Here is a 22,725-nt window from a genome sequence, read left to right on the forward strand (position 1 = left end):
TTCTGCAGTACAGATCAGAGGTCCTGGTACCCAACGCAGACGTCCCTCAGATAGGGAGAGAAGGTACACCTCACGAGCTGAGCTGTGGTTCTTCCTGCGCGATTGTGGAGAAGATATGAGGAAATGGGATGCGAAACCTACTGCTGATCTGGCACAGCGGGTGCGTGAATTGAAGGGAAGCAAGACTCCGAGAGGAATTTTCACCAAAAGGGAAGCAGCTCCAGTGACCCATAACCAAACTGCCATATATGATGATGATGACGATATTTTCGATCCCCTTGAAGGAACCTCCAAGACATATGCCCCAGGAAAGAAGGATAACCAGGCTTAGAGGGGCCCTGCCTCTAGCCAGGTAGAGGCTAGGGAAAACCGTATTTTCTGGACGGTGTGGATTCGTTGGCCTGGCACATCAGAACCACAAGAATATAAAGCTTTGGTCGACACTGGTGCGCAGTGCACATTAATCCCATCAAACTATGTGGGGACAGAACCTGTTTCTATTGCTGGTGTGACAGGGGGATCACAGGACTTTACTTCAGTGGAAGCTGAGATCAGCCTGACTGGAAATGAGTGGAAGAAACAGTCTATTGTAACTGGCCCAGAGGCCCCATGTATTTTAGGCATAGACTTCCTCCGAAGTGGGTATTTCAAAGACCCAAAGGGACTCAGGTGGGCATTTGGAATAGCAGCTGTAGAGACAGGGGGCATCAAGCAATTGAACAGCTTACCTGGACTATCAGAAAACCCATCTGCAGTAGGACTTTTGAAGGTAGAAGAGCAACGAGTACCAATTGCCACCTCAACAGTGCACCGCCGGCAGTACCGAACGAATCGAGATGCCGTGATCCCCATCCACAAAATGATCCGTGAGTTGGAGAGCCAAGGGGTGGTCAGCAAAACCCATTCACCCTTCAACAGCCCCATCTGGCCTGTGCGTAAATCCGAAGGAGAATGGAGATTGACAGTGGACTACCGTGCCCTAAATGAGGTGACTCCACCGCTGAGCGCTGCTGTGCCGGACATGCTGGAACTCCAGTACGAGCTGGAGTCCAAGGCAGCAAAGTGGTATGCCACTATTGATATTGCCAATGCATTTTTCTCCATTCCTCTGGCAGCAGAATGCAGGCCTCAGTTTGCTTTCACCTGGAGGGGCGTGCAGTACACCTGGAACCGACTGCCCCAGGGGTGGAAACACAGCCCCACCATCTGCCATGGACTGATCCAGGCTGCACTGGAAAAGGGTGAGGCTCCAGAACACCTGCAGTACATTGATGACATCATTGTGTGGGGGAAAACAGCAGCAGAGGTATTTGAGAAAGGGGAGAAAATCATCCAGATTCTCCTGAAAGCTGGTTTTGCCATCAAGAAGAGCAAGGTCAAGGGACCTGCTCGAGAGATCCAGTTCCTGGGAGTGAAGTGGCAAGATGGACGGCGTCAGATTCCTACAGATATCATTAACAAGATCACAGCGATGTCTCCACCAACCAGCAAGAAGGAAACACAAGCTTTCTTAGGCGCCATAGGTTTTTGGAGAATGCACATTCCTGAGTATAGCCAGATCGTGAGCCCTCTCTACCTGGTCACTCGCAAGAAGAATGATTTCCACTGGGGCCCTGAGCAGCAACAAGCCTTCACCCAGATCAAGCAGGAGATTGCCCATGCAGTAGCCCTTGGCCCAGTCAGGACAGGACCAGATGTGAAGAATGTGCTTTACTCTGCAGCCGGGAACCATGGTTTGTCCTGGAGCCTTTGGCAGAAAGTGCCTGGTGAGACTCGAGGCCGACCACTGGGATTTTGGAGTCGAAGCTATAGAGGGTCTGAAGCCAACTATACTCCAACAGAGAAGGAAATTTTAGCAGCCTATGAAGGAGTTCAGGCCGCCTCGGAGGTGATCGGTACAGAAGCACAACTTCTCTTGGCACCCCGACTACCGGTGCTGGGGTGGATGTTCAAAGCAAAGATTCCCTCCACCCACCATGCCACCAGTGCCACATGGAGCAAGTGGATTGCCCTTATTACGCAGCGCGCCCGGATTGGAAAATTGAATCGCCCTGGGATTTTGGAGATAATTACAAACTGGCCTGAAGGTGAAGACTTTAGTCTTGCAGATGAAGAGGAGGAAGTGGCACATGCTGAAGAAGCGCCACCATATAACCAACTGCCAGCAGAAGAAACACACTATGCTCTTTTCACTGATGGCTCTTGCCGCATTGTAGGAATGAAACGGAAGTGGAAAGCAGCCGTATGGAGTCCCACACGACGAGTTGCGGAAGCTACTGAAGGGGAAGGTGGATCGAGTCAATTTGCTGAACTCAAAGCGGTTCAACTGGCCCTGGACATTGCTGAAAGGGAGAAGTGGCCAAAACTCTACCTCTACACTGATTCATGGATGGTAGCCAATGCTCTGTGGGGGTGGCTGGAGAGGTGGAAGAAAGCTAATTGGCAGCGTAGAGGAAAACCAATTTGGGCTGCTGATGAGTGGAAAAACATTGCCACCAGGGTAGAGAAGCTACCGGTGAAAGTTCGTCATGTAGATGCCCATGTCCCCAAGAGCAGAGCCAATGAGGAACACCAAAACAACCAGCAAGTAGATCGGGCTGCAAAGATAGGGGTATCAAAGATAGACTTGGATTGGCAACACAAAGGGGAATTGTTCGTGGCACGATGGGCCCATGATGCCTCAGGCCATCAGGGTAGAGATGCCACTTTTAAGTGGGCACGAGATCGAGGGGTGGATTTAACCATGGACAGTATATCTCAGGTAATCCACGACTGTGAGACATGTGCTACCATCAAACAGGCCAAGCGGGTGAAGCCCCTATGGTACGGGGGGCGGTGGTCCAAGTATAGATATGGGGAGGCCTGGCAGATTGACTACATCACACTGCCCCAGACACGCCACGGCAAGCGTTATGTGCTCACAATGGTAGAAGCCACCACAGGATGGTTGGAAACCTATCCTGTGCCTCATGCTACTGCCCGTAACACCATCCTGGGCCTTGAAAAGCAAATTCTTTGGAGGCATGGTACCCCTGAGAGGATTGAGTCCGACAATGGAACTCATTTCAAGAACAGCCTTATCAACACTTGGGCTAGGGAACATGGTATTGAGTGGGTGTACCATATTCCCTACCATGCACCAGCTGCAGGAAAAGTAGAGAGGTACAATGGATTGTTGAAAACCACACTGAAAGCATTGGGTGGGGGATCTCTCAAGAATTGGGAACAGAATCTGGCAAAAGCCACCTGGTTAGTTAACACCCGAGGCTCTACCAGTCGATGGGGCCCTGCCCAGTCTCAGCTTTTGCATATAGTAGATGGAGACAAAGTCCCAGTAGTGCATGTTAGAGGCTTGTTAGGAAAGACAGTGTGGATCAATTCTGCCTCAAGTACGGACAAACCCATTCGTGGGATTGTCTTTGCTCAGGGACCAGGTTGTACATGGTGGATAATGCAGAGAGATGGAAGAACACGATGTGTACCTCAGGGAGATCTGATTGTTGGGTGAGAACTATGTATAACTATCACTGTTTCCTGAATACTGCTGCCATTGTCTGTGTATAGTTGTATATTAGATGTATAATGTATCTATTTATAGGGTTTGAATATATATATATATTAGTTTTAGTAGTAAGCTGACGATATGGGGATAAGGGGTGGAATGTCCTAGGGTGGCTGTATGATGCCTTTATCCCCAATCGTCTGCCCTGTTTATGTTGAAGTCTTGTTCCAAGAGTGAAAGGAGGAGGGAAGAAGCTCAGGGTTTGTTTTCAAAAAACTCACTCCCTCCTCCACATTCCTGCTCCGGGACGGTGTTGTCTGCAGACGGACGGACAGCGAGACAGAGCTCTCCTTTGCTTTTTCTAGTTAGTTTTAGCTAGCTGAGGCAGAGAAGTTCCCTGGACTGTGTTTTTTTCCTTTCTCTGGATCTGCTCTGGACTGAACACCAGGAGAGCATCAGCAGCTCACACCTGTGGCCCAGCGGGCCGGGCCTGGGCCGCGGCATTGCCAGCGCCGGAAGGACTGGTCAGAGACTGAGTGAGCTGAGCTGCAGCCCGGGGGGGGGATTTGCTCTGAATTTGTCTCTCTTGGAGTGGCAAGAAGTCTTATTGTTTAATAGTGTCTAAGTTCTCTTGTATAATAAACAGGTTTTTTCCACTTTTTTCCTCCAGAGGTATTTTCTCCCGAACTGGCTGGGGGGAGGGGCCAATTGAATCTGCTTTCCTAAAGGAACCCTTTTGTGGGGGGGGGAGGGGAATTCTTTCCCCAGACTTGCCCTGAACCAGGACATTCCAGAAGGGAATGCACAGGGCTAGAGAATTTGCCTCTCAAGACTTGCTCAAAAAGAGCTGCCTTCCTCCTTAACTCAACATGTGTTGATATTTTTATTCCTATCAGCATTTTTTATTTTAGCATTTACAGGCTCCACTCATATTGGAGGTCCTGCTGCCTTTGGACAACTACACAGAATGAGGAACTGAATTTAGAGCTATGGCTTTCCAGCTTGGGCCTGTCAGAGAAATTCTAAAGTCTTTTCAGGTCAATGCCTGCAGAGCACACAACCATTTCCCAAAGGCCAGCAAGAACGTTGTCATTTGCTTCAGCAGGCACAAGATCAAAATCCAGCCATGACCATGGATGTATTTCCCAAAAATGTTCTACCCGATAAAAATATTTGCACTCTCTAAGGGGAGTCAGGAATGAGAAAGTTACAGAAGAGTTCATAAACACAGTCCCAACAAAAAAGAGCTCTGCCTTAGACCCAGCTTCAAATTCCCAGCTCATCTGTTTCTCTCATTAGGCCTGGCAGATCCAGAACAGCTTTGCTTGTCAGGAGCTAAAGGGGTTAATGCAAGGCTGGAAGTTATTTACAGTTAATAGCAGTGGAAAGATTGCAGAGCAGCTTGGTCCAGCATCTAATCACAAAAATAGTTTCTTGTAAAGAGACTTGAGGGCAGAGACTGCAAGTTCTTCATGTATTTTATGCTTTTTCTTCAAGAAATGCCAGTAAACCAAATATTCTGGAATAACATTTTTCATAGCTTTCTGGTGACCTTGACAAAAAGGAAGTCAATAACTGGCAATTATAAGGAGAGAAAAAAAAGTTGGCCCAACCTGTCCTCATTTCATCAGCTGTGGTATTTCCAGTTTTTTTACTAGCATATTTAGTCAGAAATAATTCTGCGTTATTCTATGCAAAGACACTGAAGAGAAAATAATGCACAGTTAGATTAACTTTATTGCTTTGAAATCCTGATGGTCATCTTCAAAACCTGATGTCAAGAAATTATACAGAGGTACCCATAAGCTAAGTCTCTTGGCTTTGATATACAAGAGAACCTCTCAAAATTCAAGTCAGCAGTTGCAGTAGAAGTTTTGCTGAACCATTGATGCTACTTTTAAGTACTTAAGAAGTTCTTGCCTTTGGTTAAAAAGAAAAAAAGTAGTTTCACCTTCACTGAAAGACAATCCTAAAAGACAGGTGACCTTAGGAACCTTGGTTTAGAATCACATTTCTGCAGTGCCTAAAGGTTTGGCTGCAGCATTAGTTTAAAAGGGTCTGAGTATGCTCAGCAGAATCAATTCAGAGCATGCTGTTATTTCAATGCATATTAGATCCAGCATTAAATCAAATCTTTAAAGGTATTTATGTATCTATTTCCTACTGAAGTCACATCTTTGAAGGTATTCACGTATCTATTTCCCATTGAAATCAAGGGTTTAGGCTTTTAGCTTTTACAGTAGACCAGGGAAAGACAGAAAAAGAAAAGCCTAACTCAAAGAAGTGTCTAGAAGTGCTGTTATTTAGCAGCCAATACCAGTCTTGGAGATTCCTAATCTTTATTTCTGTCAGATTAAAATACTCAGAGCTTGAAACAGAGGGCAGCAAACTGAGTAAAGGTCCACCATCCCTCACCTAGGACGACTGGGATGCTGCTGTAGCATTCCTGGACAGTGAAAGAAAACCACTTTGACCTGACAGCAGCAGATACAGCCCTACCAGCGAGAATATCAGACAAGTAATAACTCAAAGCACTTCTTCTGTTAAAATATCTGTCTCAGTGCACATTTGCACAGTGCCTTTGCTCTGTCTGAGACCTTTGGCTGCAATGATCATCATGATGAGGTGGCAGGGCAAGGGAGGATGGCTTTAAACTGACAGAGGCAGGGTTAAGTTAGGTACTAGGAAGAAATTCTCTGCTCCAAGGGTGGTGAGATGCTGGAACAGCCAGAGAAGCTGTGGATGGAAGTAGAACATTGCCCCATCCCTGGGGGGTGTTTCAGTCCACACTGGATGAAGCTTTCAGCAACCTGGTCTGGTGGAAGGTGAAGGTGGAGCCATGGGGTGTTTAAGGTCCCTTCCAAACCAAACTATTCCACAGCAAGTCATTGGCAAAACACAGTTCAGGTCCAAAGAGCAGTGCAGTTTCCTGACATGGAGATGAGAGCCACAACCATTTATAGCCAGTGGTTGACAGGAATGCTGTGGAGCTACCACATTTTGACAGCTCCAAAACATCCATGTAATTAACAAACAGTAGGGTTTCCTGCCCCCCACCCCCTCCTTCTGATTGTTTTCATTTCCCTTGTTATCAGATAGTTTGGAGGGAGTTAGTTCATGAAAGAGAACTAGGGTAGGCCCTTCTTTGGAAAATTCCCACTGGTCTGACTTCAAGGCTAATAAAAACGCTTTATTGTTTCTTCTGCTGATCCTCCTCACTGGTCAGCAACCCCCCAGGGCACAGTTAGTACAACAAATTCAGCTTGGAGTGCCTGGTGTCTCATGCACAGCTCTAGTTAGGAATGAGTTTCCTGTTACAAAAGAATGATTCTGTCAAAGTGCTGCTGCCATTTTTTTTTTTTTCTTACCTGTTCTTATCCATGTTTAGAGAGAGCTCACAATGATAATGCTTATTTTTCCACTATGCAATTTTTGCCAAGTGTCCAAAATAAGAATTCCATGGTATATAGAAAGAAATAGCTGGTTCCCCACCACCATTTCTGACCTCTGCTTGCACTCAAAGCATCACCTCTTAATTTTTTTTCCTGCATGGTTCAGAGGGAGGTATAAAAGTGACTATAATCTACCTATTCCAGATGGATTTATTTTTTAAACAAAAAATGCTTAAAAAAGCAGCAAAAGGAGACGGAAGCCCAAAAGACGAAATATATAATTTAATGTACTTGGGCTTTTATCACCTTTAGCTATTTTACAAGGATATGGATTTAATATCTGCCATTAGTGCAAAACATAAGATTGAGGGCTGATGTAGGTATTGAAGCACAAGCAAACAGAGTCCTGTTACATCCTTATAAAGCAGCATTCCCTCAAATGAGGAAAAGAGCACAGACTTCCCTCTCTCCTGAAACCCTCAGTCTCCTATGCCACAGGCAGCCTTTCTAATTTCCCTCTGACTTCAGGTGAAGGGGAAACTCTAAGGTGAGTTCACTGAGTTCAGTGAGAGTGTTTCCACTAACTTCAGAGGGGTTTGGAATACACTCAGTATAAACAAGGATGGCAGAATGGCAGAAAAAAACAAATGTACTATTTAAAGCTAAGGGAAAAAATCCACTGTGGTTCAACACATCTTAAAAAAAACCTTCAAACTTGTGCTTCTGAAACAGGCTAAAAGAAATTTTGCTCTTATCTGTACTCTTACCTAGAATGTTTTCCCTATTTCTCAAAAATCCACTCAGTCTACGAAAACTCTAGAAATGTGGGAACAAGAAGCAATAACAATTTTTATTCTTACAGGATTCTTGACGTAATCCTCATCTTACTAAAGCTTTATATTGATTTCTATGAAACCAGAATTTCAACCCCTGAGAAGAAACTGCAACCCCACTTACAAGAAAAAATCTGTCCAGAAAACTGGCACAAAAACATAACTAAACAAAGTACACAAGGGATTTCAAATGAGATTAGAAGCATTGTTTTGACCCTGTGGCTTTCAGAAGGGTGTGAGAAAAACACAGTAAAGAGCACAAGAGGCCTTTGCAAACTGGGCAACCAAGCCAGACAGTTTAAAGGAATTGGAAAAGAAAGTCTAAACGGAAATGGAGTGAAAGGAAAATGCAACTCCATCTAGGGTGAAAGGAATGAAGACCAATAATCATTGGGATTCAGTTTTGTTTCTGTGGTAGGTGCTCTAAAATCCATGTTGGAGGAGCAGACAGAAAGGTCACAGAAGTCAGAATTATTATATGAGAAAGGAAGTAGGGAACAATGGGCTCGGAGGAGTCGTGACAACCAAAGGATTGGTGGTCTTCACTGGGAAAGAATGGGTGGCCTTTATTGATAGGCTCTTTCTACAGAGAGGAATTGCTGTGTGCAGTATCTGCACAGACCAGGAGGGCACTGGTGACAGGCTTGCTGAGTTATTTGCTGTGGATAAACTAAGTATTCTTTCCTGATTTGGAGTTTGAATAAGTCTAAGTGCTGCTGTAATATCTCATGAATCCCAGCACACACATCTGGTTGTTAACATCAGAAGTGTCCCAAGCCCCAGATGGACTATACATGTCCTTAAGCTGAGCAGAAGGCTGTGCTTTGCAAAGAACAAGCTCCACCGTGCTAAACACGTGAGCAAAGTCACATGAAAGGGACACAGAGCAGCAGAGTTTCACAAGCAACACTTGGATGTTTTCTGTCATTGTTTCTGCAGCTCTGACCACTGCTCCTTGACTTTATTTCCCTTCACACACCAGCCTTTTTCTACTCCCTTTACTAAGGTTTCCAGTTCTTTAGAGCAACAGGCCTATATTTCACTAAAAAGGACCTTGGTGAACATTAATTGATGCTTCCAAATTAATAAATTATTAAAGATTTGTGGTTTGTGACTGATCACTAAATACACGCTCTGTTATATTCAGGAATATTAAACCAGAGGTGAGTAAAGAAGAGAGAATAGGTGTGAAATTGTTGTTGTTGTTTGTACTACTTGAGTCATTCATGTGAAGATACTCCTCCAGGAGCAATGAGCAAAATCTGTGCCTGTTTTCACAAGAACAACTGAGGCAGGCAGGCAAAAAGGCTAAAATATTTTCCAGGAAATTTAGAGGTGCCATTGCCATGAATGTCCCACTGTAAATGAGGATCAAGAGGGTGGGATCACATAAAACTTGTTCACTCCAAGCTTAGCACATGAGGGACCAGGTCACAGGGGGAAAATTAGCTATGTTCTATCTTCTGTTCAAAACAAAGCTGTTCACTGCAGTGGTGAAAAAAAAGCACATGAGGTCTGGGAGGTTTCTGTTAGAGGGCACATTTTGCAGCCTCAAGCTGTGGGAATCTGTGGGTGTGCAGTATGCTGAGGTTTGAACTTGGGAACTGCAAATGCAATCTGGGCTTCCAAGAGCAGCAGTGTGCAGAAGGAGCCAGTGCCACAGACCACCTCATCTCCAAAACGCCCACAGCAATCCAATCCATCGGCACGCCATGGGATCCCAGCCTGGCCTGGGTGCAGACACACAAGCATCTGCCCCATTTTCCACATGGAACATCTCAGAGCCTTTCTGTACCTCCTGCAGCTCTGAATGGTGGTATATCAGCACATAATTGGTGGTATGACAAGTGCTTTCTTTCCCTCCCAGCACCCCCATTCTTTTTTTTTTGGGGTCAGGAAATGCCAGCCCATGTGAGTATCTCATAGAAAATGAATGGGGAATTTGCAAATTCCTGTAAACACCCACAAACTTTCTCATGATCTCTTGTCACTCTTCAATGGATGGTGCTTTGCAACTCTAAGAAGCCTGGGCTGCTGAATACAGCAATCATATTGTGCCAGCCTCTGAAACGTGGGGTTGTTTCACAAGGCAAAGGCCCACACTACCTGAGCTGGGCAAGCACACAATCACTGTAGTCTAACAGAGTAATTCTGCCATATTTTTTCTTTATAGCAAACAACACCACACAAATACAGGTTTGTTGAAAATTAGCATTCTCAGAGTAATGCTTGTAAAAGCACAGGCAGATGCAGGCTTACCAGTCCTTGACAGGATCCTGCTGGAGGCTTTCTGGAGTGCTGAGCTTACACTTCTTAGCATCAAGTCTCCAGCAATTCCTAAAAATAACACCTCCTAGCCCACTTGTCCTTGGCACCAAAGGAACCTAAACCATATCACTGTGGAAGAGCTTCGATACTGGCTCAAACATCAACCCCACAGCTCCCAGCTCAGCTAAGTGGCCATTTGAGAAAGACACCACATCTTGACCGGAATTCAGAAGAACAGATGAAACCACAGTGGGAAAATCTAGCAGCGGATTTTGTTTGCAAGTCCCCAGAAGCATCTAGGAGTTATAGGAAAATAGCATCTGACAGGTTATCCTGTTCGAGGGAACCAGGTAAAACCCAATGAAACCAGCCCCTTTTGGGATGCACAAGCTCCCACAAAGCCTCAGCCAGATGACCCCAAGATGCCCTTACAGACTCATCAGCAGTTCAGCAGCAGCCAGAACAAGGAGGAAATCAGGGCCTTATTAGAGACCAGCCAAACCAAAACAAACCAGAGACTTGGTTGCCACTGCCAAAGATCTGCTTTCAAAAGTCAGGAATCCTGATCATGCAGCTGCCTCACTTGCCCCTCATTTGCCCACATCCCCTGAGTTTACAAATGAACCTATTAGAAGGCATGAATTTCCATTTTATTTGCCAGGGGGAAAGATGGTAACAAAAGGAGGCTGTGAGTGAATGAATATGCCAATGCTCCTTTTGGTTTTACTGGCATGTCATTATATTGCAAAAATAGAACTTGATTTTTAAAATAAACAGAGCATAATATGGAGGTTTCTGTGTAAACAAAGGATTGTACATGTGGTGGAATGATGCAAAATTTCACGATCAAGAAATTTCTCATTCAGCTTGTCCAATCAGCCAGAACAAACTTGCAGTCAGTAGACTTTAATTATAATTGCATCTAATTGATTCTTTTCCTTCCTTTTTAAATCTGTGGTATTGTGGTGCTGCATCAACAGTAGCTCTTGACACAAGAATGCACATTATGGACTCCAGGGTAGGAAATGGAAAGAACCGTATGAGTAACCATCCCATACCCACTAGGTGGGTTACTGGCTGTTTATTTTCCTTCAGAAATGTTCAGAGAAACCAGCAAACTGAGCTCTGATTTGGAGAGCCAGCTCTCTTCTGCCTTTGAGGGGAGCCCCTGTCCACACAGGGAACACGCAGGGAAGCTGGGCCCCAGAGTCCAGGAGGTGAGCTGAGTCATGAGTTCTTAAATTGCTGTTAACATTGAGAGCCAAGCAGTGCTGGCCATGGCCAGATACCCAGATAATTCATCAGCAAATCATCAGCAGAAAGAGAGGCCACCTTCAACCTTATATAACAGGTAAATGGGGATTTTCAAAAATCTAATACAGAAAGTGTGGGCACCAGCCATAAATTCACATCCTTTCTCTAGCAATCTCTGCGTGACTTATTCAAGGCAGTACAAAGTCTCTGTGACAGTTTAAAATTGAACCCAGATTGCTTGACTCAGCCCTATTCTTCTCTTAAGCACACTGTCTAATGTGTCCAGCAATGGATAAACAAGTAGGATCCTAAACCACCTTTTCAAACAATTTTGGCATAACATTGCATTAAAACAAAAAATATAGATTCTTAATTCACTTAGTCATTTTTGAAAGTGAGCAGCAGGTTACCAAGGATCATGCTAAAAATACACTTTTTCAAATATTTAAGGCTGGCTGTCTACATATGCTGTGACAGCCTCTTGACCTCTGCATGTATGAAGACAACAGTCAGAATTCACACACCCTACTGGTGTTTCTGTTTGGCCTTGCTAACTGGCCCCTAACCAGTTAATGCTGCCTTTTTTAGGGGAGTTCTCTAAAATCCCATGAAAAACAATAGACATTGAGAATCAGATTTTGACTTCATCAAATTGCACTATGTAAAAAAAAAAACCAAACCAAGACTCTCAACAAATATGTCAGTGACTCAACAGCTCTCAGTAACCACTGCAAAATAAACATTAGGCAGTGATTGCTATGTAGGGGTTGAGCATCTGCTAAGAAGAACCATATTTCCATTCAACTATGATTCTAGCAGAGTGGTCTCTTCCCAGCAGAAATATGGCTGAGGGGCAATAGTCCAAATGTGGAGTGTGCTGATGTACAGCAGTCCCCTCCCCCCGCACACCAAACACACTGTGCTACACTAGAGAAATCACAGAAGGTTTCTGTTTTGAAAGAGAAGGTTTGACAATAAAAGATAGCATTTAAAGTCAGCAGCTTTCTGGTTATTTGTGTGGTATCATGTCCCCCAAAGCAAATGTCTCTGAGGGGTACCTTTAAACGTGGGGTTCTACCCACAGCTGGGAGAGGCTGCCAAACCAACACTGAAAGTGCACATGCCAAAACCCCCTCTCAACAGGAATTATTAGCCAGGGTGAACCCATAAAGTACTCAGCCAGCTATTTCCCTGTGCAGGGAGCTGGTGTGGTCTGATGAGATGTCCCTGCCACAGGCTGCACTGGGAGCCTTTGGAATAGACCCAACCTAAACCATTCTGGACTGATAGTGAGACCCTGCCTGTCAGCTTTGAACCAAACATTCCTGGGAAAACACACTCTGTTTGGGAACTCCAACTCCTAAAAGAAAGCTCCTTTTGATGGTAAATCTATGGTAAACTGGAGGAGTGCTTACTCTCTGCCATGATCTTGGATAATAGAGCCAATTTTCTAGACAGAGCTGAGCTTTGGGAATCAGCTATTCCTGTCGGAGCCGGATTCCTCGCAGCAAGAATGCTTGCAATCCATGCGACTCTCTGTCCCAGGACAGCATGGCTATGTAAACAGATGGCTACAGTGGGATTATACTGAAATTTCACATCATACTCTCACAGCAAGGCCAGCCTCCAAAGCCCTGGCTCTATTTTTACCTGTTGTGGGACAGAACAGTGGTATGTGGGAAATACAGCTGGAACAGAGGGAAATCATTTCACTGCTCCCTGCATGACAGGAGCACGGGTGCAAGTCTAAACCAGGTTCATTAAACTGTGCATTTTCTTATTGCTATAAAGTGTTGTGTACAAGAACAAGGCATACTGGATATATCCAAGTGCTAAGCCAAGTTTGGAAAGCAACCCAAATTTTCTATACCTGTTCTAACACCTGCAGTAGGGCTGACTATCAGAAATGCTGAGAACTCTCATGTCACAGTTCAGATGGCCAGGACACATAGAGTACCACCACATTTTTTCAGTGCCACCACATAATTTCAGAAGCCTTTAAGCATTCACCCAAACAGAGTAACACCATACCTCATCAGAAGGCTTCGGGCATCTGCCCAAACAGACTAATATCATCCCACTTCAGGAGGCTGCAAACATCTCCCCTTCTTGTTCTTTAGTCCAACCTTTTATACCCTCATGTTCATGCATTGCACCTGTGTGCCCTCTGTTCCCTGCATGGTTGGTCAGTGCACCTGGGCACTCCATGGCTCATTACCTTCAACGCTGCTCACCTGTCCTGCACAGCTGTAGCCCATCAGGGATGAGGCTGGGCCACAGCCCCACTGCCAATCACCACAAACCATGTGCCTACACTCTCAGATCCCACTGGAGCTAAAAGGCAGAGCCAATAATAGCCAGCCTGAACAAACAACTGCTGAAACCCATGTCTCTGCACAATTAGACTCCTGAATGTCTTAGAATAATCTGCTTCATGCTGCCAAAATTTGAGCATTTGTTTTTGCAAACTTAATGACAGAATTGTAGCATTTACACTATTGTATAAACATCAGCACTAAATTTCAAAATCGGTATCTTACAGGCTTCCAGTTTTCCCTATACTTTTTTCAATACATATACAATTTAAAAGACTTATTTTTTGTGCTTGCTAGCGTGAACATCATTATATTACATTTGAGCTCTTCTTTCCACCTTTGACTAAAAAATACTTGTATACCTCACTTCCAGTTAGGAGTTCTAAATTATTTTCTCAAATTTCAATCTAGAACAAAGCCAGTTTTTAATAAGAAAGTTTTGTTTTTTTTTTTTTTTTAGCCTGGCTATAAAATATCATTTGCAGGATACTCTAGAAAGAAAAACAGTTGAACTTGACAAGTACAACTGATGGAGAAGATAGGACTTGATCAATGACAACTGCTGCAGCTTTTAATATCACTTTATCAGTCATGACACAAGTGATTTCTGATGTGGAGTGATCCTTATAATTCCTCTCAGAGGCTGATAAATCCAGGTGTCTGAGGAACTAAAAGTCCTGATCCAAAGTCCCTTAAGGAAACAAGCTTTAGGGAGTGACTCAATAAAAATTCCCAACCCAAGCTGCCTGTCAGTGGAAAAACCAAAGATTCTGAAGGGCAATTAAGCAACCAATTTCACCAAAATGTGAAGGATTTTGATCCTTGCATCCCCATTAGAACACTGAAAACCTCCTTTTACCTATTAAAATGTCATGAAGGAAAAGAAGGCTTTGGGATGAAATCTGGCTTGCAAGGAATAAAACACCATATAAACACACAGGAAGGAGGCAGTCCCTTCCCTGCAAAGTTTACAACAGGGCTGGAAACTGGAGCTGGATACAGCACAAGGAAACAGTGAGGCAAGATTGGCCCTGGCAAAGAACATCAGCTGCCTCCCCTGTCCTCTCTGCAAAGTGCCAGAGCATGAAACCTCCCCATTTCACCTGAGAGGAACAAACCACAGCTTGCCAAAAACAAATCAGCCTTTAACCTTTCCAGTCTTTTAACCTTTACATAAACTGTGCTTGTTTCCCCATGCAAACAATGGCCTTATTGTTTGACTTAAAATACAGTACGTGACCTGTGATGTTAGGAAATGAATGAATTGTTGTGTTGTCAACAGTTGCTTTTTTCCACGCCTCCCTATATCTAGGAATTTCTTTCCATGCACTTAAGTTTTAAGGAAAACACACCACTTGTGAGAAGGCTGCCGATACCTCAACTTGACAAGTTATAGTAGGGAAATTATATTAATTAGATTTTGAGTAATTCAGAAAATCCTAATCTCAGCCTGCTTTTCAAAAAAATTCTCTCCAATTTAGGCACATTAATTAATTTTTAAAAGTTTACATTGCCCAGAAGCTCTGATTTCAGACACACAGTAGGGACTTTACAAAATCTGGCTACTTATTGAAATGCCAGAATAGAAGCAGAGCTCTTCTGAACATCTGGCCAGACTGTGGGTATGTGACTCAAGATGACTGCATGAGAAAATACAGGGTAGGTAAGAGAGCAACAAAAAAATTAGGAGGAAAAATTCAGACACTCATTCAATATTAGACGTGAAGTCCTTCTTCAAACACTCATTGCTTATTACAAGTTCACTTGAAATTGGAAAATGTCCAAAACTGTTATGGCAAAGGTGAAGATAAAGCAGATTTTTTACATAGAACAGAGAAGGTATCCAAAGCATCCATCTTCTCAAGGATAAGAGAAATCAACATGATGATTAAGGAATAAAAACTTAGAGAAAGGGATCCTTAGAGTTCAAATAAGCTTTTAAAAAGAAATTCAAAACCAATATGAAACATCCCTTAAGCAATTACACACCAGTTACTAGATTAGAACCCTTCAATCAGTTCAGGAAAGGAAAGATTCTCACTTTTGTGAGACCCACTGGACACTGAATGGACATGTGAATGTATGTTTGTGTAGAGGAAATATTTACACAGGTTGGACTTATTCTTCCACAAAAAAATAGGTATGGAAGCTACACACATAAATGTACATTTCCTGGGCCAAAGAACCGTGTGACAAAGCTGATTACAGACTTCATTGCCCATTTCAGCCAACAGCATCACAGCCTGAGCCAGCTTTCATTTTATTATATATTGCCTTGAGAGAGTTTAAATTTAGGAGAAGGATCTTTTCTGGCTGCTTTTGGTCAGCAGTCTCCCTTCAGCCACTGCTTCTATGAGTTCCTGGGAAATGACCAAAAATATTCATATGATTGCACTTTTGTGGGACATTGCTTATGTATCACAGCAATGTGAAAGGGATACCACTTCAGTGATAGAATGCATATTTTAATCAAAAGCTGAGGAATTATTACCCTACAGCTCTGAGATTTCAACTTACAAAGTTCTATGTGAGCCCCTCAGGGATAGGTCAAGAAGCATAAGGCACCCCCAACATACTACCTTCAGAAAACTAGTGTGAATGTATCTTAAATTTGGTAGAAATAGAAATCATCTAAAGAGAAAAGAAAGAATATCAGAGGAGAAGAGGAAGGTTTCCCAAATATGGGGTCCTGTGAGCTACCAAGAATGACATTTCCATGCTTTTCATAATTTAAAAAAAAAAAGGGAGAGGGAAAGAAATCGTTCCACATAATGCAACAGCTCCTCAGTTAATGTAAACTGGCGCCAGTTCATTGAAGTCAATGGAGATACAGTGATACATACCAGCTGAGGATGGGGCTCTGAATTTGTAGGCATCTGGCATAATGCCAGCCTCTGTCTGCATACAGACTAGTATTGTGTATGTAAACACTGTCTGACTCCCTAAAAATCATCATTTTTAAAAAATGCTTTCTAGTGCTGGCGAATTTGTCACATCAAACAAATCATGGGCTCCCTGTTTTCGGTGCCTCCATCTGGGCAGCAGATCCTGGCAGCCCTGCACGGGCTCTGGTTTTGCTCACCAAATTCCACCAAGCTAAAGGATGGTTCGCTCAAAGCACAAATCAGAACAGAGCCCAAAAGAACAACTGCTTCCTCTGCCCCAAGTAATAAAATGTTAACATTTCATGCTAAGACTGTTGTGTGAGGGTTATATGGTGCCTTAGGAAGTAAAGGGAGGTGGTTAAGCTGCACCCCACTGAGAACCACCAGGAGTTCCAGATTCCCCTCTCCACCTCCAGTCATTGTGATATCCTCACACCACAGACTAATTCTCTATTGTTGTCCAGCCCAAAGTCCCTCCTTCCCCACAGTGAATAAGAAAAAACTTTGGCCATATCTTGCTAGCTTCTTTCACCTGTTTTGGGAAGAGACAGGGTCCAAATCTATTTAATCCCTTAAACCGATTGGCACTGTGGGTTTCCACACATTTTCCTCTGGTGTGTTACATTACATATCTTGCCTACCTATATCTGCAGTTCAGGATAGATTTTTGTTCCTCTCCATTGCACTACTCATGCTCAATGAAATGTGTTCAAATAGAACACCTTGTGGGTATTCCAGAGATGTCAGTCTAAGGGGCTGACTACCTCTAGAGCATTCATTTCACTGTTTCCAAAGGGAACACCACAGACATTTTTAGTTGCCAATTATTCTATTTATTTGCATGACCATGTAAAACAAAGGAAGAAAAAGCACATATGCTTTTTTTCTAAGAAGCTCATTACAGGTGCTCATTTGAGATAGATAGAAATGTCTGAAAATAAAGGTGCTTGGCAGTAATAAGATCAGAGACAGAACCCAAGTTGGACTTGGCTTTCAATTCCAATAATTAATATGCTTTAAAGGCATATGAGATTTCCATGAGGGTATACAAACCTGAATAAGATCAATAAATCTATTTCTATATTGACTGTCCAATTCCCTTACTCATTTAAATGAAGTCATTAGGATTTATAATCAAAACTGAGCCTTAAGTCAGATGTGTGTTAGGTGTCCCAAGATTTGCTTTTTAAGGCATAGTACTTGGAGGGAAGAACAAGTTTTTAATCCTTATCTGTGTGCCAGATTTAATAAATACATCTGCAACAGACTGCTAACACAACCACTTAAAATACTTGGGTAGAATTTATGCCCACTTAAATATACTCTGCCATTTATCCAATAAAATGTGATTATAAAAGCAACAAATTCACCTGATTTATGAAAAATTTACATCTCATTCTAGGACTGAAACCAAATATAATTAATAACTATAAAAACAAGGGCTAGGAAACCACCACTGTTTTGTCATACTTTCACTTGTTGACAGTAGTTTTGGTTAATTGAAACATGTGTCCTGTGAAGAGGGGGGGGATTGTTTTCGGGTTTGATATTTTCATTTGTTTGTTTGGGTTTTTTTTTTTTTTGAGATCACAGACAGTGATGGGAGAAAAAGTCAACAATGACCAACAAGAGATTTCATCAAGAATTCAAACCAACCAAAACTAAAACCTGCTTTGATTGGAAATGAAGAAAAGGAAGTGGGTGCTCAGACCCAGATCTAAATTAAGTTTAGCCGGTGGTTTGGGGTTTGGTTTCATGACCAAAACAGGGCTGGGGTTCTCGTTCAGACCTGGTGATGATGAAACCTTCTAAACTTGAATCATGTAGCGTGAAATCTTGTAACCTGCTGTCTTGAGACTTTGGTCCCCAAGACTGGAAATCTTTTTGTAGTTAGGGCTGGTTGACTGACACTACAGTTTTAGATGTGTCTTTTGGAATAGATTCTTCAAATTTCTCTTCCTCAGTTGCTGCTTTCCATGATCTTAGAATCCTCAAGGTTGGAAGAGACTGTTAAGATCAAGTTCTACCATTAACCCAGCACTACCAGTGTAATGTGATGCACAGGAAGAACTTAGTACAAAAATCTGACATTTGCAACTGATATTCAAAGTGTTTTAATTGAACTTTAACCATTTTGGCCTGCATGCAAAAGAATCACCTTTGGCTTTCCCTAATATCCAGCAGAATTCAAGATTCTGAGGAACACAAGGAAAGCAAGTATCAGAGCACAGACCCTGAATTTCAGGAAAGCAGATGGTGCCTGTTGTAGGGAACTGGTGGGTGGCATCCTGTGGGTTTTGAAAGACTGAGGTTGTCTCCAGGGTCATGTTCTTCTCAGTATGAGAAAGCCCCACCCCTGTGCTCTGCATATCAGCAGAGCAGCTTGGCTAAACTGGGAAATCCTGACAGAGCTCCAGTGCAAAAGTTCATAGAGGCAAGGATAGGCTACAAAGGATGAACACAGAAACCTTTCTCAGGCACAAAAGGATGCTTTTAGTAAAGTCAAAGAGTCCAAATTGGCATGTTAAAATCTACAAGAACTTCTAGAATCACTTCAATAGCAGAAGGAAGAAAAGGAAGAGGTTCAGCTGTCAGAAGGGTTGGGTGAACTTTACAATAGCACACCCAGGTAAGGCTGAGGCACACAATGTTTTCTGTGCTTCAGGTTTCACCAGAAAGGTCTACCCAGCCTTTTCACTCCCAAATATGGCTCAAGGGCAGAAGTTCTAAGCAGTCAAAGCAAAGTCAGGGATCTCTTAAGAAATGAGGTCCCCTTGCTACTAGAAGGGATGGAGGCAAGAGTGCAGAGACCACAGGTGGCATGGCAGGGACACTTTCTTATCATTGATGGAAAGTTATGGAGACAAAGGGAGGTCCCCAATGATCAAAGAAAGGCAAATATTTGACCTATCTTCAGAAAGAGCAACCAATGGAGATGACCTCAAATCCTGGATGCAGTAAGCCCTTTACTTTAGAGGACTCCCCAAGGCAACTCTTCTTCCCAGTTCCTTATTGTCCATGCTACAGAAGTCTCTTGACTCCACTGATCCATAACAGTGGCAACATCAATTCAAAAAGAGGACAAAATGTGCCACCAAGGCCAAGAGTGTGAGTGAAGACAGTCTGTTCCCAAATCAGATGATCCAAGTCTGTCCTGCTCCCACTGGCTGTTAATTCAGTGTTCAGAGGCCACAGCATCTGTGTAGTCCCACAATCTACAGTATGGAATTATTTCTATAAATGGAAGCAGTTAGGCTGGCAATTGTTGTCTTTGGGTCAAACTAAGATGTGAAAAGATGTGCTTAAAGCAAAATTCACCCCTTTACTAAAAAATAAACACTGCCTTTGCAATAGATCCAGCTCTTTTTTCTCCCCTGTATATGTACATACATAAATACATTTATGTATACATGTGTTTCTTATACATATACACACACACACACACCCCTCTCCATAAAAGGTCTTGGTAAATACAAACTAGATTTGACTCGGAAGGGAAAGAGACAGTTTAATTTTAATAGACCAAGCACACATATCAGACAATATGAAGGACAAAAAAAAAAAAAAATCCCAAACTAAGACCATGTAAGGTATGTATCAACCAGTTCTGAAAAAGGTTCCCACTGGAATGATTCCAGACTAAAACAATGAGTCATCCCCTAAGGAATCCTGTCCTCACATGAAATATATAAATCATTGTCCATTTTGGAAGGATTACGACAATAGTACATATCATTAAAATGTTATTTCTTTTAATAGTGCTAAGACAAAATCCAGCATTTTGTTCCATAGATCCTGATTTGCAGTGTTACCAGGAGTCTCACCACAGTCCCCCAGGGACAGAGTCACAAGGACATTCAGTTCTTGCACAGTCAATGTATGTTCCCATATGCCTCAGCAAATCTGGGCAAATGCAAACAGGATCCCAGATTTCAGAAGTTCGCTCCCTTTTTCTTTTTCTTTTTTTTCTTTTTCTTTTTTTTTTTTTTTTTTTTAAATTCCATGAGACAGAAAAGCTCTGTGAAGTGGTTGTGGTAGAATAGAGGAGAACAGAATATCGTAATGCCATGCCCAAAAATCTCAATGCTTGAAGTACAACACGAGCAGCTTTGTGACTTCTCAAATTAAGATACCGTGTCTGTTTTATAGTCCTGGCACAGAAATTACTGAATTTCTGCTAATTGCTGAAAAGGACAAAGGGGATATGCTACCTAAGGGAAAAATAAGGCTGAAAATACTAACGGAAAGCATAAGATTAATGGCATAAAAGTCGGGGTAGGTAGAACAAGTTCATTATATGACGTTCCAAAGGAACAATGTTTTCTTTCTATCAAGTGTTTCCTATTAGAAATTTAGAATGACAAACACAGTTTTCAGTGCATGATTTTGAAGAAAGACCTACCATGTGATACTGAAATGTCACACAGATAAATTGTTATTCCTGCACATAATTTGTTCTCCATAACCCCCAAATGCTTCACTCCAAGTGTCACTGAACTGCGTATTGTATAAATATATGCCCCCACTAAAACTGTCTTGTAACTCCAGCTGGAACAACTGGTCCCTAACTTCCACAGTGAGAGGAATCAAGCAGGGATTCTCCATTTTCAAAAGGAAACTCACTTGTCTGCATACGTAATGAAGACATCTTTAGCATTTCTTTTCTCTGGGGCCTTTTTCTCTGGAATCGTTTCTGTCACGGTCTCAGCCAAGAGCTCACAATGCAGCTTCACAAAGCAGCACCATTTTATTTTGCACCCTGTAGGGACAGTCACCATTTGTCACAATCAGAGCCTCAGTTATACCACTCCTCAGGCATCTGGGGCATGAAAGAAGGAGACTGGTGAACACTGAAAACACTGCTTGGTCACTGCTGCTTCATTGTGGCCCACTCCGGAGCAGTTACCTCACTGGAAATGTCTGGTTTATTGCTGAGGTCAGCACTTGTAGGGGGTTCTACCACAGTTCATATGAAGCTGAAGAAACACAATCTTTCTCTTTGGTCAAGTCTGTAACATTAAGCACACGTGGTAAGTGGTAAAGTCTCAGTTGCACAGAGGAGTTAGTTCTTTGTTATGAATTAATATGCATGAACAATTGAAATAACCATGAAAATGTTTATATGGGATTTTTTTTTTAAGTTACCTAAATGAACATTATAAACATTGAATGATGGAACAGATAAATAAATTTTTTCCCAGGCCTATGAATTTTGGTTTATTGTCCCAAACCAAGCTATAATTCTATGGTATGCTCAGGAAAATAAAATGAATCGTGGGACTCTGAGGAGGAAGAAGCTTAGTAATGAGCTTTGCAGTCAAATCAACCAGTCCTCATCAGCCCAAAAATAGTTCCATCTTTACAATCTATTTTTTTGTGATTTAACTTCCACAGACTGCTACTACTGCTTCCCTTGGGAGAACATACCATGACAGCTTTCACCACCAGGAATGTTTTCCTGACATCCAGCCTGCATATGCCTTTTTCTCAGTTTTACCCCATCAGTTCTAATAAAAACTCCTCTGTATCAGGTGAAGTCCATTCAGTCTAGAGCCTTTGCATTCAGTTGTTACTCATGGGCAGCTCACTGTGCATCACTTCACACTTACATAAAAGCTGACAACATCTAAACACAGCAAAGCTCAAAGACGAGGAAAAGATCAGGATTGCTCCAGCTTTCATCAAGGAACCACATTTTAGACTTCCATTAAAGATTGACTGCAAGCTGTACTGGTAGCACAATATTTTGTAAAGCAACTAATTTGAATTTCCAGTGCTGGGGACAACAAATATTTGTCTTCTTGCATAATTTTAATATAAATTCCTTGATCAAGTATTTATAGTAAACCTAATAATGGTTTTGAAAAAGTATCTAGACTCATGATATGCAGAAAAAGAGAAAGAGCACAGTGACTTTTATCTTAACCGTGATCTATCCTTACACATCCAGGCTTTGAGGCCAGCCAGGACAAGCAATTTTTGAAATATTTAAATATTTTTAGGCACTATATTATAACTGACAAAGTTTGAAAGATAAGGACCTGAGCTATTGTTCTGCTCTATTCCTATTGAGAGGAAATGCACTAAGAGCAAAGCTATGAGTTTAAAACATAGTTTTGTAGATACTGTAGAAAATAAACACTCAGATTTTGTTGCTGGACAAAAAAAAAAAAATCAAAAAAATATCAAATACTCAATGACCAGTTTGACTGAGACATCACAGCAGTTCCCTCAGGCAAGTTACTAAGGACATGATCCATGACCACTGAAATCAAG

The sequence above is a fragment of the Vidua macroura genome, chromosome 3 (assembly GCF_024509145.1).
Source record: "Vidua macroura isolate BioBank_ID:100142 chromosome 3, ASM2450914v1, whole genome shotgun sequence".
Lineage (NCBI taxonomy): Eukaryota > Metazoa > Chordata > Aves > Passeriformes > Viduidae > Vidua > Vidua macroura.